The 14,474-nt window shown below is 35.5% G+C and overlaps 1 protein-coding gene and 1 long non-coding RNA gene across 4 annotated transcripts in view; both read right to left on the bottom strand.

Moving 5' to 3' along the window:
• The window catches only part of LOC125364865, a 29,361-nt gene extending 22,178 nt beyond the window's left edge, over positions 1–7,183 (bottom strand). The window contains exon 1 of the long non-coding RNA XR_007213581.1: positions 5,491–7,183. This is a non-coding gene — a long non-coding RNA (uncharacterized LOC125364865). The remainder of the gene's footprint in view (positions 1–5,490) is intronic.
• Positions 1–14,474, bottom strand: part of Kcnip4 (potassium voltage-gated channel interacting protein 4) — an 857,080-nt gene that overhangs the window by 815,378 nt on the left and 27,228 nt on the right. The window lies entirely within an intron of this gene.

Here is a 14,474-nt window from a genome sequence, read left to right as displayed (position 1 = left end):
TGTTATGTTCCTCCAATTGGTAATGGTCCAGCAATGTGCAACACAGCTCAGCTTGACATGGTTTGTAACTTCTATGACAATGCTTGGCTTGCTGCTGTTGAATTCCAGTGTGCCCTCCTGCGTCATGCAGACATTCTCAAAGTGATCACCCATGACATTTTGCCAGTTTCTGGCTCACAAACATCTTTAAATAAATCTGTTTTCTCTAATCTGAGCTAAGCCCTTTCTGTACATTGTCCTTGCTCTTCTTCCTAACTCAACTGTGCAACAGAGTTTATCATTTTCTCACATTTTCCTAGGAGGGTTCACTATTTGCCAGGCACTTCAAATGCAGATTTAAAAGAAGTGTCCATATGGACTGAACAACCCTCTTAGAATTTACACCCTCAGGGTGAGGACAGGCATTTAACCCAATCAACAAGAATAATGTATTATAGATTGTGAGTTTCATAATACTAAGTTATATGGAAATATTACTTAAAATAGTATATTCCGATGTCAGCACCATGGTGTCATCACCTAGCAATGCGTTTCTCAGAAACTATTCCCGTCTTTAAGAAATGTACATCTGTACATATAAACATATAAGTTTTGGCAGATGGGGCTCCAGCGGAAGAGACTGGTGTTTGCAATTAATAAACCTGGGGGATAGGAAGCGCCCTGGCCTTTTTGTCATGTGAAAGATCTGACTTGTTGGAAGCATGGGAGTGTTTTAATTATCATTCATCTCTGTGACAAAATATCTGAGAAAAATAAAAGAGAAAGGATTTATTCCGGCTTGTAGTTTCACAATTTCGGTCCGTGGTCATTTGGCTCCATTGCTTGTGGATCATGGTGAGGCAAAGCATCATGGGAAAACATATGGCAGAGCTACATGGCTCAACTCCTTTTAATGGGGCAGAGAGAGAGCACAGAAAAAGGACTCCAGACAAAGATAACAGCCTTGTAAAATAGTGGCTTGCTTTCTCCAGGTAGACCCCACGTCCTGATTTCTACCACCTCCCAATAATGTCATCAAACTGGGAATCTATCTCATCAGAAGACTGATCCTCTAACGGGGGTAGATTCCTCAGGAGGCGACCACTTTCCTAAGGCCTTTCATCTGGTCACATGGCTTTCGAAACCATAGCAGAGAAAGGGACGAAGTTCGGCAGAGAATAACAAGAGTGAGCTTTGCTAGGAATGAGTCATGACCAGATTAAATATTTTGGATTCGATTTATAAAGTATAAAAGTGAGCCACTGAAATACTTAATCATGAAACTAACATGCTCAAATGTGTTTATATTCTACCTGTGATATAGGTAAATATAAATTAGATTGTCCCCTTTCTCTTACCTTTTTTCCCCCCTAACAATTCAATTTCTTTTCTGTGAGGTTTTTGTGTAAAATTTTATAGAAAGGCTTTAAATGTCTGCTTGACTTTAAAAATAATGAAACAATATACCTTTGGCCACATTTCATGTTTAAGAGGATATTTAAATTCCTGACAAAGGACACCAAATGTATTTACCATAGGGAAAAATAGGTATTTAAGAATAAGAAGAGAGTTTGTTTTTTCTTTTGTTTTTAGTATAATTTTAAAGTCTCAAAAATGTTGCTAGTACAGCCAAAGAATGGCATGTCTTTAAAAGACTCTAATTTACATACCATTTTAATTGGCAAAGAGATCTTCAACTTCACTTTCTTCCAGTCCAAATGTCAAACATTCTTATTTCTTAAAGAGTTTTGTTCCTTGCTCAAAGAGTAAATAAATTTATATAACATAAACAAATTCAAAATCTTATCCTAGTCACAATTCAGTATTACTTTAATTCATTTATAAATAATTATGAGGGCACATGCTTCAGTATAAAAAGTTAAAAATAGTTTTATGAGTGAAGAGAAGAAACATAGGAAATTGTAGGCATAATATTCAATGCACATCCTACAAAATTAAGAAAACTGAGGAAAGGGGTAGAATTGGGAGGGATGAGAGAATGATAAAAGGGATGAACAAGATTCATTGTAATCATGAGCTGCTTTGTTGACTGGCAACTCCTTTGTACAACTTCTTAATGATAAAATAATTATTTTTCTTCGTGGATCATAGGGCTTGAACTCAGGACACGAGTGCTGTCCCTGAGCTTTATTGCTCCAGTTTTCTGGTGGTTAGTTTGATATAAGAGTCTTGCAGATTTTCCTTTCCAGGCTGGCTTTTGAACTGTGATCCTCAGATCTTGCCTCCTAAGTAGTAAGGATTATAAGCCACCAGCACCCAATTAAAAATAAAAAAGAGTCTCATAAGGACTGGGAATATGGCTTAGTGGTAGAGTGCTTACCTAGCATGCATGAAGCCCTGGGTTTGATTGCTCAGTACCACATAAAAAGAAAAAGCCAGAAGTGGTGATATAGCTCCAGTGGTAGAGTGCTACCCTTGAACAAAAAGAAGTTCAGAGACAGTGCTCAGGTCCTGAGTTCAAGCCCCAGGACCTGCAAATATAGTCTTATAGTTATTTTGAGATCAGGAGTATATAAATCATTATTTTGTCCCAGAAATTAGAACATGATTAGAACATATTTGGTCATTGATCCTTTTGATTGTTTTCCAACAGCAAGAGCCTTTAAGAATGATGAAAACATCAGCAGCAGAAATTTTCAATGTGAAAACACAGCAATTTTTTATCATTTACGTAAATTTAAGTTTAGACTATTAACCATTAAAGAAACTTGTTAATAGGACTTTTGGGTAAGTGAATATGAGAAAGCATTAGAAAGATCTGAGACACTCCAAATGGAAAGCAATCATGTAAATAGATAACCAGCATGTCCTAATGGAGAAAGCTGATAGAAACCCATTGAGAATTCTGGACCTGCTCTGCTAATTTGATTGCTCTATTCATGCCCTGGATGAGTGAGCACCACCTTTGCAGACACTTTATCCAAGTAAAATAGATCCTCCCTGCCTAGGTTCCTTAGAGGAGAACCCAGGGATGGCTTGACACTTCATACTGAAATTCCCTTAGCTTCTGTGAGATGAGTCTCCCAGACAGGCAAGAGACTGAGAACAGGAACTTAGCACCTTTGACCCACTCACTACATTTTATTCCTTATAAGTCATTTTGAAATTTTTCTGTAAATACAATATCTACATAATATGTATGTTGTATTGTGCAGTTCAAGCTTGATTTCGGATCCCAAATTTAGTTCTCAGGAATACCACAAATAATGTTACCCTAGGATCTATACTTTTCAAGAATTTATCCATTGCTCTTCTCTCCTTAAAGAAAATATACAATATTTCTTGCACCGTTCCCATTTGTTATCATCTACAATGCACAGGTTCCATTGATCATACTTCTGATCCATTAGGATGTACTTCAGATTCATATCTACCTCAAAAATACTGAATTTTCTGTGCATCATTTAATATACATGCACAAATGTCATTTTAATGATTGTACAGTAATCCATGTTTGAATGTCCCATCATTTAAATGTCCATTTCTCTGAAGTTCAACATTTAGGCTATGTCTATACTTTGGCTGTAATATACAGTGTTTCAATTAACATTATTTTCCATACTATTCATGTGCATTTCACAGCACTTTAAGGTAGAATTCCAAAAAAGAGATTCAGAGATCAGGAATATTTCCAAAGTTATTGAGCTATATTGCCAAGTGATTTCATCAGAAGTTATAAAAGTTGCCAGCTGGAAAGAGCTTATGATAAAGTGCTACTTTAAAAGCTCAGGATGACATTTAACATACACAGCATGCTCTTAACCTGAAGAGTACTAGGTTTGAAGTGGTTAGGGACAGATTATTTTATCACAACACTGTTTAAAATTGCTGAGAAGAGAATAATGAAAAGCAGAGCCACTTTTAGTTGACTATGTTATTGTTATTAAATCCTGGACAAGTAATGCATTGAATTATATTTTCACCCTATATGGGCCTCATATAAAGGGGAACATGTTGAATATTGATCCAGTCAATATATTGGTTGTTTATTCAACAACATTCATTGTGTCCTTCTCATGAGCCATATTATATAGAGCAGGTACTAGAAATAAACATTAAATAGATAAAGTTTGTGCTCAAAATGTAAAGTACTGGCTGGCATTATGGACAATTTTATTCTACTTTCTTGCAATGCCCAGTTTTATAACAATTAGAAAATTGCTGCTATTAGAATTATTATTATTTATTGCTATTATTGGAATAATAAATTTATACTTACCAGCAGCTGTAACAAATGAATTATATTGCTACATATATTTGAATCATTTGAACTGGATCCATTATTGTCTCAACACACCTGTTTCCATAGAAAGGGTCACTGAAAAGACTCATGACTACAATTGAGCAACGTAAGTTAACTCGTTTTAGAACAATCCTATATTCAACATAGTTCCTTGTCTTCCTTCCTCCACCCACTGATCTGCCCAAAAAGCACCATAAAAATCTTAATAAATGCCTCAGATTCTATTAGCCACAGATACACTTGAAACTTAATAGAATCAATCATCAACAGGCTTTTGGGAGGAAGTTAAAATTTGTGTCTGACTCATTTCTAAGTCAACAAATCTATTACATAAAACTTTTGAAAGATTTGATAAATATATGCTCTAACAGGAACCTGGAGGAGGAATGGGTCTTGGAGAAGAGTTCTGGGAAATCTAAGCAAAGAGGGAAGGAATTCAAAGAAATGGTGACTGGGGTTGCTATTTCTGTTCTGTGGCTGCAGCTTCATGAATACAGGGCCCTTCTGTTCTCCTACTGATTCCACTATCATCATGCACTTACCCATTCCACAGGTGTTTATGCTTTGCTAAGTTATAAAGAAAAATGATGCCAAACATCTTGAAATAGACTAAGCATAAAAAGTTGAGTCTTTACTGCACTTGCAATATAACATTGAATAAAACAAGGAAACAATACAAATATACATTTGTAAATTAGTTGTACTATCCGAGAAGAAAATGATATGAAAAAGGAAGATAGGGAACTCTGACATGACAGAATATTTACAGAAAGTCATTCTGGGAAAACTGCATCCCATTGGAGTTGAAGAGAACAAGAAGACAGAGATGGGAGAGTGAAGGAAAGAAGTTTCAAGTCACAGGTTATGGAGCAGCAGGTGCTGAAGATCCCTGAGAGACCACTGGATCATCAGGGGTATGAGCTGGAGAATGGGGGAAGATAATGTGGAGAGGTGGGCCAGAAGTAAAAGATCAAGTACAAAGCTGTCTGGAGAAAATAGAAAGAAGGATTTGGTTGAGGGTTAGAGGGTATGGAAAAGGCTAGATTGGAAAGTACTAGGGTTCAATTATAATTTGCATATGTCCATCAGCAAGTGTTCAAAGTTTGGTGATGCTGACTGCTAGTGGAAGTTTAAGGAATGTGACTGGTGATTACATATTTAAGTGGAACTAACGCTTCTCTCTCCAGACTATGTTCTTGTTATAAACTAGCTTGACATTTTTCCTGAATAACTTCCTGCCATGCCACATGGCATCTCCATTTTATGCACACAGCCATTTCCCTTCATTCACCTCTACCATGTGACACAGCCAAGGGGCTCCTTGCCATGGTGCTGGGGTCATGTTGTTGAGCCTTCAAGATACCAGAATTGTAAGTCGAATAAACATCTTTATTTCTAATGGATCTATCCTTGGGTATTTTGCTATAGTTCCATACCGAAAAGCAACAAGAAAATCATGGCTTAATAGAAGGGCAATTGTTGAGATTTCAACTACATACAGGAAATGACTAGATTTGGAGAAACCCAGAAAATTGAGTTCACATAGAATTTAGAAAATCACTTGCAAAGCATCATTGTAGAGCATAGGAAGCATAAATTGGGGTGAGGGATGTCAATTTTTCATTTGTCTATCATCTCTACTGGCTAAGCCAAATGGCAGAAGATAGTTCCCAAGTAAAAAAGGTAATGATTTTTTAGGGCAGTCACTACTGCCAACAACTAATACAGGTCAGGGGAAAAAGAAGTAAAATTCATTATATCTAACATATCATTGTATCTGTAACACAGGGACACATTCAGTATGGTTAAATATAATACACTTGGGAAGAGGGTTCATTGCTAGATTCCTTGGGAATCCACACACTTCCCCACATAAGTGAAGAATGTAGTGATACAGACAACGCAGGTCATGTAAGAATATTTCTTTTTCCTCCACAAAGACCAGACCTAAGCATAATAAAATAAGCAATGGAACCTCAAGTTCATCTCAAGGAAAAAAGAAATTACAGTGATACAGCAATAATATTAACCACATGGAAAATATCATTTTCATAGCAATACTAATTTTGCTACCAGTAAGTTGAGTGCAGACAGGACTGAATATTGTCACTCTTATATTAATTGCCCTTTGAAAGCTCAAACATAATTGGCTATGTAGATCAGTTTAAGAAGCCTGCAGGCACTGATTTTTTTAATAGTCCCATGAAAAGTAGGGGGAGTGCTAGGAGGCTTAAGGACATTATTAAACTCATTTATTAATATAGAGTAAATTATAAAAACCTTAAAAAATCAACAGAGGGAGAGATAATAGTCCATAATGAGAAATGCAATTTATTGTTTTAATGGAGAAAAAAAAACTATTGAATCACCAATGTATCCCCATTGAGTAATAAATTTCATAACACTATACTGTCTACATCCCAATGGTTTTATGCATGGCCATAATTTTCAAAAATCTCATTCTTTAATTTAACTAAACATTTCAAAAAACACATTTTATTTTTATTTTAGTGATTAATTTTAGAGCCTAATCTCATCAAAATATGTTCTTCCATTTGATAAGAAATGGGACAAAATAGAGAATTAATTTACTCCAGACTTTTGCTTGTTATCTTGAACCTCAAGGAACTATGACAATAATTTGTGAAGCAGAGAAGACCCTGGGAATTCTACAACTTTGGGCATCTGGTATACCTGTACTTCTTACATCACACTTCCATAAGGACTTTGTATTAAACATAAACAGTAACCACGTGCCATTGGTTCATATCTATAATCCTAGCTGCTCAGTGGGATGACAGCCAGAGGATGGTCATTCATTCAAGACTGGCCAAGGCAGAAAACTTTGCTAGGCTCCATTTCTAAAATAACCACGATGAAGTTATAGAGCATCATCCTTAAGTGAAAAAGCTAAGCAAACATCTGAGGTCCCAAATCCAACCTCAGGTAACCATCATAACATAGGGCTGGAGACATGGTTCAAGTGATAGAGTGCCCACTGAGAAAGCACAAGGTCTTAAGTTCAAATCTCAATACCACAAAAGAAAATTAACAGGAAGAAAATGCTTTCATTCCTCTCTGTAGCTGTACCTCATGAAAAGAGCACAGAATCACATGAAAAAGGCTCCACACCATGATTCAAATACTTTCTCATCCATTTTACAGTATGTACTTGAATATGTTATTACATCACTCAGGACCTCTGCCTTTCATTCTGGAAAACGGGTATTTTCATATCCTATAATAATCACTTTTAATGGACATGATAGTGTTTAACAGAGTGCTTTGCACAGTTGATAATTCCATACATGCTAATTTTCGCTTTCCTTATGAGCTAGTTGGCATATATTTTTAAAGTCTGGCTTATCAAACTTGTATGCCATAAAATACCTTTTTAAATTCTAGCAATCTATAATAAATGTTAAGGGCCAAAACAATGGAATCAAACTGAAATATTTTTGCCAGAGAACATGCATTCTCTAAATCTGCTTCTTCTCTAAACCTACTTACTGCTGCAGTAAAGAGATGGATTTCTCAGGCTCAGAAGTGTAGACACTTTTGACTGAATTATTCTTTGTTACGGGGGCCTATTCTGAGAATTCTAGGATGTGTTGGCAGCAAACCTGATCACTCCCCATATTTGTCATGCATAACATTACCCTGAGTTATAACTGTGAGAAAGATATTTCTATGCCACCTCTAGGGACCATTCTCAACCCCAACATTGAGAACCACTGGGTTAGTTACTTCACTGTACGAGAATAAACTACTAAACATGGAATATAGTATATATTAATGCTAGAGAGATGCTACTTTTGAATTTTCATTTAGAAACAACTTCAGGACTATGTCCCTGATCATTATCTTATCTCTCCAATATTATGAATAAATCTATGCATTGGTCAAGTCAAGAAACATCAGCTAGCATTCCTGGCTTAAATAGGTTTGCAAAGTTCAACTATTATTAACTTTAACTTCTCTATGTAGAAGGTTTTTACTTAGGAACTTAAACTATTGACAGTATTTTCTATGTTGTATGCATTTATGATATTTTCTTTTTTTTTAGAATATACCTACAAATGTCACACAAATAATGCAGCTAGTCTACCAAATACAGTAGACACAAATAAAGAATATCTGTACCTACCTCTCAATTTAGGGACAAAATTCTAATAGGTACTATTAAGCTATCTGCATATCCTTTCAATATATCATCAATATGTTCACCAAGCTTGCATTATTTATCAATAATGTATATATCCTTAAATAACACTGTAGAGTTATTTGGAGTATGTTACCTTTCTGTTAAAAAAATAAAAGTATGCTTACAACATTCTGAACCTAATATTTTTGTGTAGTTTGGGAGAAAAATACTGTGGTTTCTTGCAGTGGCTAATGTACCACAATCCCTTCCTCCACTCTTTTGGCAGATGCTAAAGTATTCTTCATCTTCATGATGATTGACAGCACCACCATGAACATTATTAAACATGTTTTTTGTTCACAATTGCAAAAGTAACCCTTTTACTTATAAATAGGGTTTATTTTTAAACTGTGAAACACATATTTCTTTAGCTGTACTCTAGGATGAATTGCTTTTGAGACCTTTAATAATTTATACTGTAAAATAATCAGTAAGGTTGATGTGTTACTGTTTTTCCAATCCTCAACACCCTCTTCCCTGGACTACATAAACAGGATTGAAAATATTTATGATGAAGAAACATTTCTCTATAGTGGAAAGCACTCTTAGTAGATAACAATAAAATGTTTGTAATTCCCCAACCCAATGCAATGGAAAGAAAAGACTGTTAAATGCAACTGACATAATGGAAACAAAGAGAGAAAGAACAACAAAGGAAAGGTCAAGAAAACTTTCTAAAATATAAACTATGTTTTAATGGCATCCATAGTATGAATTGAGTACTGACCAAAAAAAGAAAAGAAAGAAAGAAAAAGAAATAAAAGTCCCGCATTAACTGTGTGCCTTTTGGGAGTTATTTCAGTGAAAGTCTTCTTGCCTAGTAAACAAGAAGTTAGACCAAGACAGGGAAAGAATGCATGTTTTGCCTTATATGTGGAAACTAGTTTAGTTTACAAACTCATAAGTAAAGACATTGGGTGGTATGTGAGGGCATACAAATGAAATACAGTATGCTGAAATACAATGGATTCAAGAGATATCTCAAATAGTTCAAATCAGAAAAGCCAAAATCAAAGTTTAGCAAAACAAAACATCAGGAAAACAGGTACTCAAATGGGATGAGATGGGGCCAAGAGAAAAGAAGTTAACAAATGAAGAAAAGAAGAAGCAAAACACAGACAAGAATACAATGTACAAGAATACAAAAGTAAGAAGAAGGAAGGGGTGGGTAGAGAGGCATTGGTGAGAATGTTGAAAGAAGAGTGGGGAGGGAGGAATGGGTGAGACTCTGGAAAGGGGTGACATTGATCAAGATTTATTGTATTTATGAACTGCTTTGTTAAGTGGCAACTCCTTTGTATACCTACTTAAAGATAGTAATAAAAAATTAATTAAAAAAATACAAGATCTTAAATTAAGTTCCCCCCAACTTTCCTCCAAAGTCTCTGCATTAAGAAAGAAATAGACTCAAGGCTGGAGATGTCCAACAGCAGTGGAATGCTTGTCTAGCTTTTTGAGGCCCTATATACGTTCCACAACATCACAATTGCTCAAATAAGCAACATAAAGTACACATGGAATTTCCAGAGAAGGTAGAATTCCTATTACTTCCATGTCTCTGATTTGTCATAGATGAACAGGGGGACTAAACAATTATCTCTCCCCGCATAACTTTTTTCTGTAAAGGTCTATAATCTCTCCAGAATGCCAGTCCTTCTCTCCTTCCCTCAGCTCTGGCTAGCTTAGTCTTCCTTTATTCCATGCTTCTCCAGGAGTGAGAAAGCCCTGTCAGGGCCTCGCTACTGCTCACCCATGTTCAGGTCTTTGTTTAGATACTAATTCTTGAAGGAGTCCTGTCCCAATGTTTCCATCGAGTTCCATTCCTAGTGGGTAATTCCTTCTTGTACAACATACCTTCTTTCAATCTAGTCCAGTCCAACAATCTGAAGTAATCACTGAGCTTCATTTAGATAAAAACTGGGATCTCACTGGAGTAATATGTTGGGTTAAAAAAAAAGCACTACTCAGTTTCTCTCTATTGTCTCTGAAGGCAAGAAAATAAGCACCGTGAACTTACACAGCATGCAGAAACAAGGTGAACATTGTGTGTTACACGCAGTTTACGGAACTGAGAGTCCTGAGGATTCAGATAATAGTTATTTGCTAATTAGGTTGACCCAAGACATTAAGAACTGACCACTGAGAATAGATAACCCACTAAAGTCAATTGCGTTATATCAGATTCTATTTTCCAAATCTGCATGCTGGGTTTTCTTGCATTCTTTTCTATACCAAATGTGTGTGTGTGTGTGTGTGTGTGTGTGTGTGTGTGTGTGTGTGTGTGTTGTAGACAGATATCCAGCTTGCTGGTAGGCAGTGTTCTGTGTGATTTGGGTTAAGTGTTCCAAAGTCATCAGGAGACAGGAAATAAAAAGATAAAGGGACCACTTAAATATTTTATGACTGGGAAATACAAAAGAGAACAACCTATTATGGAAATGGAATGGTTTCTCATAAAATTTAGAAAAAAGCTCCAAAGTCTTTTACCAACCGTGAAAAGGACTGAGCCATCCCCAACTTTATCTACTCTTTCTCTTCCCTACCAGCCTAGCAAACTTCTATAAACTACTCATTCACTCCAAACTCCTTCCTCTGCCTAGAATTTTCTCCCTCCATATCTCTACTTAATGGCTTCCATGTCTCTTTCCTGGGCTTAGCATCATATCCTCAGAGAAGCCCTACCTGAACAACCTCTTTATTGTTTGTTTGTTTGTTTGTTTGTTTGTTTATGTGGTACTGAGGAATTGAACCCAGGGCCTCATGCATGGTAGGCAAGCACTCTGCCACTAAGCCACATTCCCAGCCCTGAACAACCTCTTTAAAGCCAAGCCAACTCCTTACATACTCTCAATTAGTCTCTGCTACTCATAGTCTTCACTCTAAACCAGAATCATTTTTCTTAATTGCTTTGTGTTTGTTCATGTGCTGACTATTGCCTCTACATAAGTTGCATCAGGCTTGCTTACTTCTTTACATTCTCAATTTCTATCACAATGTCTGCTCCAGAAAAGAAACTCCATAAACATTACATTAGTACAATACTGATGTCAACTCTACTCTGAAATCATAGTTATCTGGGCAGGAAGAGGGCACAGGGCCTATGGGAGAACTCAGAAAAACTCCAAAGTTCTCTACTAAAAACGCTCAGTTGCTTCCTGTTACCTAGGACCTTTTACAAGGAAGGAAAACAAGACGACTCCTCTTGCTAGCATCAGTATCAATGTATTGGTATGAGTGGTGGATTGTGGGGGCAATAGACAATTGGACACAGGAAGGGTACATGAATGCATTCAGTACAGCCAATGTACATATGTGAAAAAGGAATCTGGTAACTTGAGGAGTTGGGTGGAAAAGAAGAGATGGGGAGAATGATGGAAGGAATGATATTGATAATTATACTCAAAATACATAAAATTTGTAATTTTTTCAACTTTTTTGTTATTATAAAAGTGATGTCATAAGAGGTAGTTATATAAGTCAGGTAATGAGTACATATCTTTTTGAACATTGTCACCCTTCCTTTGCTTTCTCCAAGTTTTTCCCTCCAATCCCCACCCAGAAGTTATATAGTTCACTTTTAACATGGTGTCTAGTATGTATCACTGGTGAATTTGTTCACCCTTTGTCCCACCAAAACAGATAACCTTACAAACAAGATGAAATGTACAGAAAACAAAAACAGCAACAAAGGAAAAACTAAACCTATTGTTTCCATTTCCTGAAGTTCATTTTGATAAATATAATTTTATATGGTCATATGCACAATGCTATTGAGCCTTTGTGATCCCCTCCTAAGAATATCCTCCTTTGGTCTTAATGTGTGAATGTCTAGAAACCTGTATAATTTATCACGTCCATGTGTATTTTTTGTATGTTTACTTGCAGATTTATACAGACATTTTAGTTACCATAAATGAGGCAACCTATATTTTTAGGATTAGCTTACTTAGAATAATAAAAGTTTCCCAAGTCTTTCCATTTCTTCATGAATGGTGCAGTATCATTCATTCTGATGGAAGAGTGGAATTTCATTGTGTGTATATATACCACATTTTCTTGATCCATTCATCTATGGAGAAGCATTTGGGTGGATCCTATATCTTGGCTATGGCAAAAATCCACAGATTAGTAGAATACTTTATCAGTATGTATCACACAAAGGCCTCATATATAAAATGTATTTAGAACTAAAAAAATTAACTCCCTCAAAATAAGCCCTCATAGAAACAACAACCCAGTTAATAAATGGGCTAAAGACTTAAAGAAAGACTTCTCAGTAGAAGTAAAACTAGCCAATAGACATATGAAGAAATCTTCAACATCTCTGGCAACATTAAGATTCTACCTCACCCCAGTTAGAATGGACATTATCAAGCAAACAAACAATAAAAGATGCTGGCTGAAATGTTGTCAAAAAATAACTCTACTACATTGTTGGTTGGAAAGTAAACTTGGTCAACCACTCTGGAAAAGAGACTAACAATAGAGCTTCTCTATGACTGAGCAATTCTACCCCTGGGCATTTACCAAATAGACCACAAACAAGGCCACACTAAAGCTAGCAGCACAACTATTTTCATTGCAGCATTGTTTACTATAGTCCAAAATTTTTATTAGCCTATCGGATTCACTGAGATCATTGCAAAACATGCATATACTGTGGTTTAAGCACTTTCACGTTGTATAAATTATTTTTCCTTAACCCTTCCTCTCTTCTTCTTTTGACTGTTCTGAGCTTCATTATGTTATATATGAACATAACTCTATTGTGTATGTATGTATGTATATATACATGCGTACATACATATGTATATATATAATACTTCACTTATATTCATCTCTGTCACAAACTTCTCCCTCCACATGTTCTAATTCTTGTACTTTTATAATTATACATATATTATTTATAAACATGTATGTTTTATTTATAATTATGTATGTATTATTGTTATCTAAAGTTCACAGATGAGCAAGCATAGCAGTACTTATGAAATGTCAAAAATAATTTTCAAAAGGAAAGAATACAAGGAGCATATGTGAGGCTGTTTTATTTCAAGAAGCTTAAATGATTTCCCATGAAAATCTGGGTCCCTTCAAGATCATCCAAAAATAAATCCCAAGCCAACTGGATGTGTCTATCCATCAAGCCTCTGGCGACATCATCTAATGAGAGATAAAGTCTCATCCACAAGAGGTTTGTGAAAGCCTGAGTTTCCTCCAGATTCATTCTGAAATTATAGATTTTAGTTCTAAAAGAAAAAACATGATTAGGCATGACATCTACAGATGCCTGGTCTACAGAAAAGCTGCAATTTGGAGGGAAAAAATCAAAGCCATAAGGAAGTAAATTATGTCAGGAAGGCTTTTCATTACTCTCTAATCTAGTGCCCCTGAAGTTAAGAGGCAAAGGAAATTTGATTATTTGGTCAGCTACTTTACAGCCTCTCTGATTAATATACTTCTCCTCTAAACATTAACAAATTCCTAGGAGCTGTGATTATGTGTAGATTTGAACTTGATTTTATTTAATTTTTAATATATTTTTATTATCTTGAAGTAGTGTACAAAGTAATGGCATTCAATCAAGCATGAGTATTTTTAAACTCGTTGGTTCACTTCAGTGATTTGTAGCTTTTAAAGAGTAAAGGCTCTTCTTTTATTGTGACTTATCTTAACTGTATCATTAAAATGACTTAATGACAGACTAGTTAAAACCTACTCTCCATCTTGCCAAATAGTCATTCCAAATGAAAGTAAACGACAAGCTTAGTATCAGTTCATTCTTTAAATTGTTAGCTTCTGTTTTGTTGAGTTGCTATAGTGAGTTGACAACTAGAACTAATGAAAGACCTTCGTTGGAAAGAAAAATCTAATAAATTCTGGAAATTTTATTATCTTTAAATGAAATAACCATCTCTAAAAAATTACCTCAAAATACAGTTACTGCCAAAATATGACGCTTTTAAAATCAATATTTAAAATCGGGAAGTTTTATAAGAAGATGTGGTGGTTAAACAAGCAAAGTTT

This window comes from Perognathus longimembris, chromosome 16 (genome assembly GCF_023159225.1).
Source record: "Perognathus longimembris pacificus isolate PPM17 chromosome 16, ASM2315922v1, whole genome shotgun sequence".
Classification (NCBI taxonomy): Eukaryota; Metazoa; Chordata; class Mammalia; order Rodentia; family Heteromyidae; genus Perognathus; species Perognathus longimembris.
The sequence above is the reverse complement of the archived record's forward strand: the minus strand, read 5'-3'. Positions and strand labels throughout refer to the sequence as shown.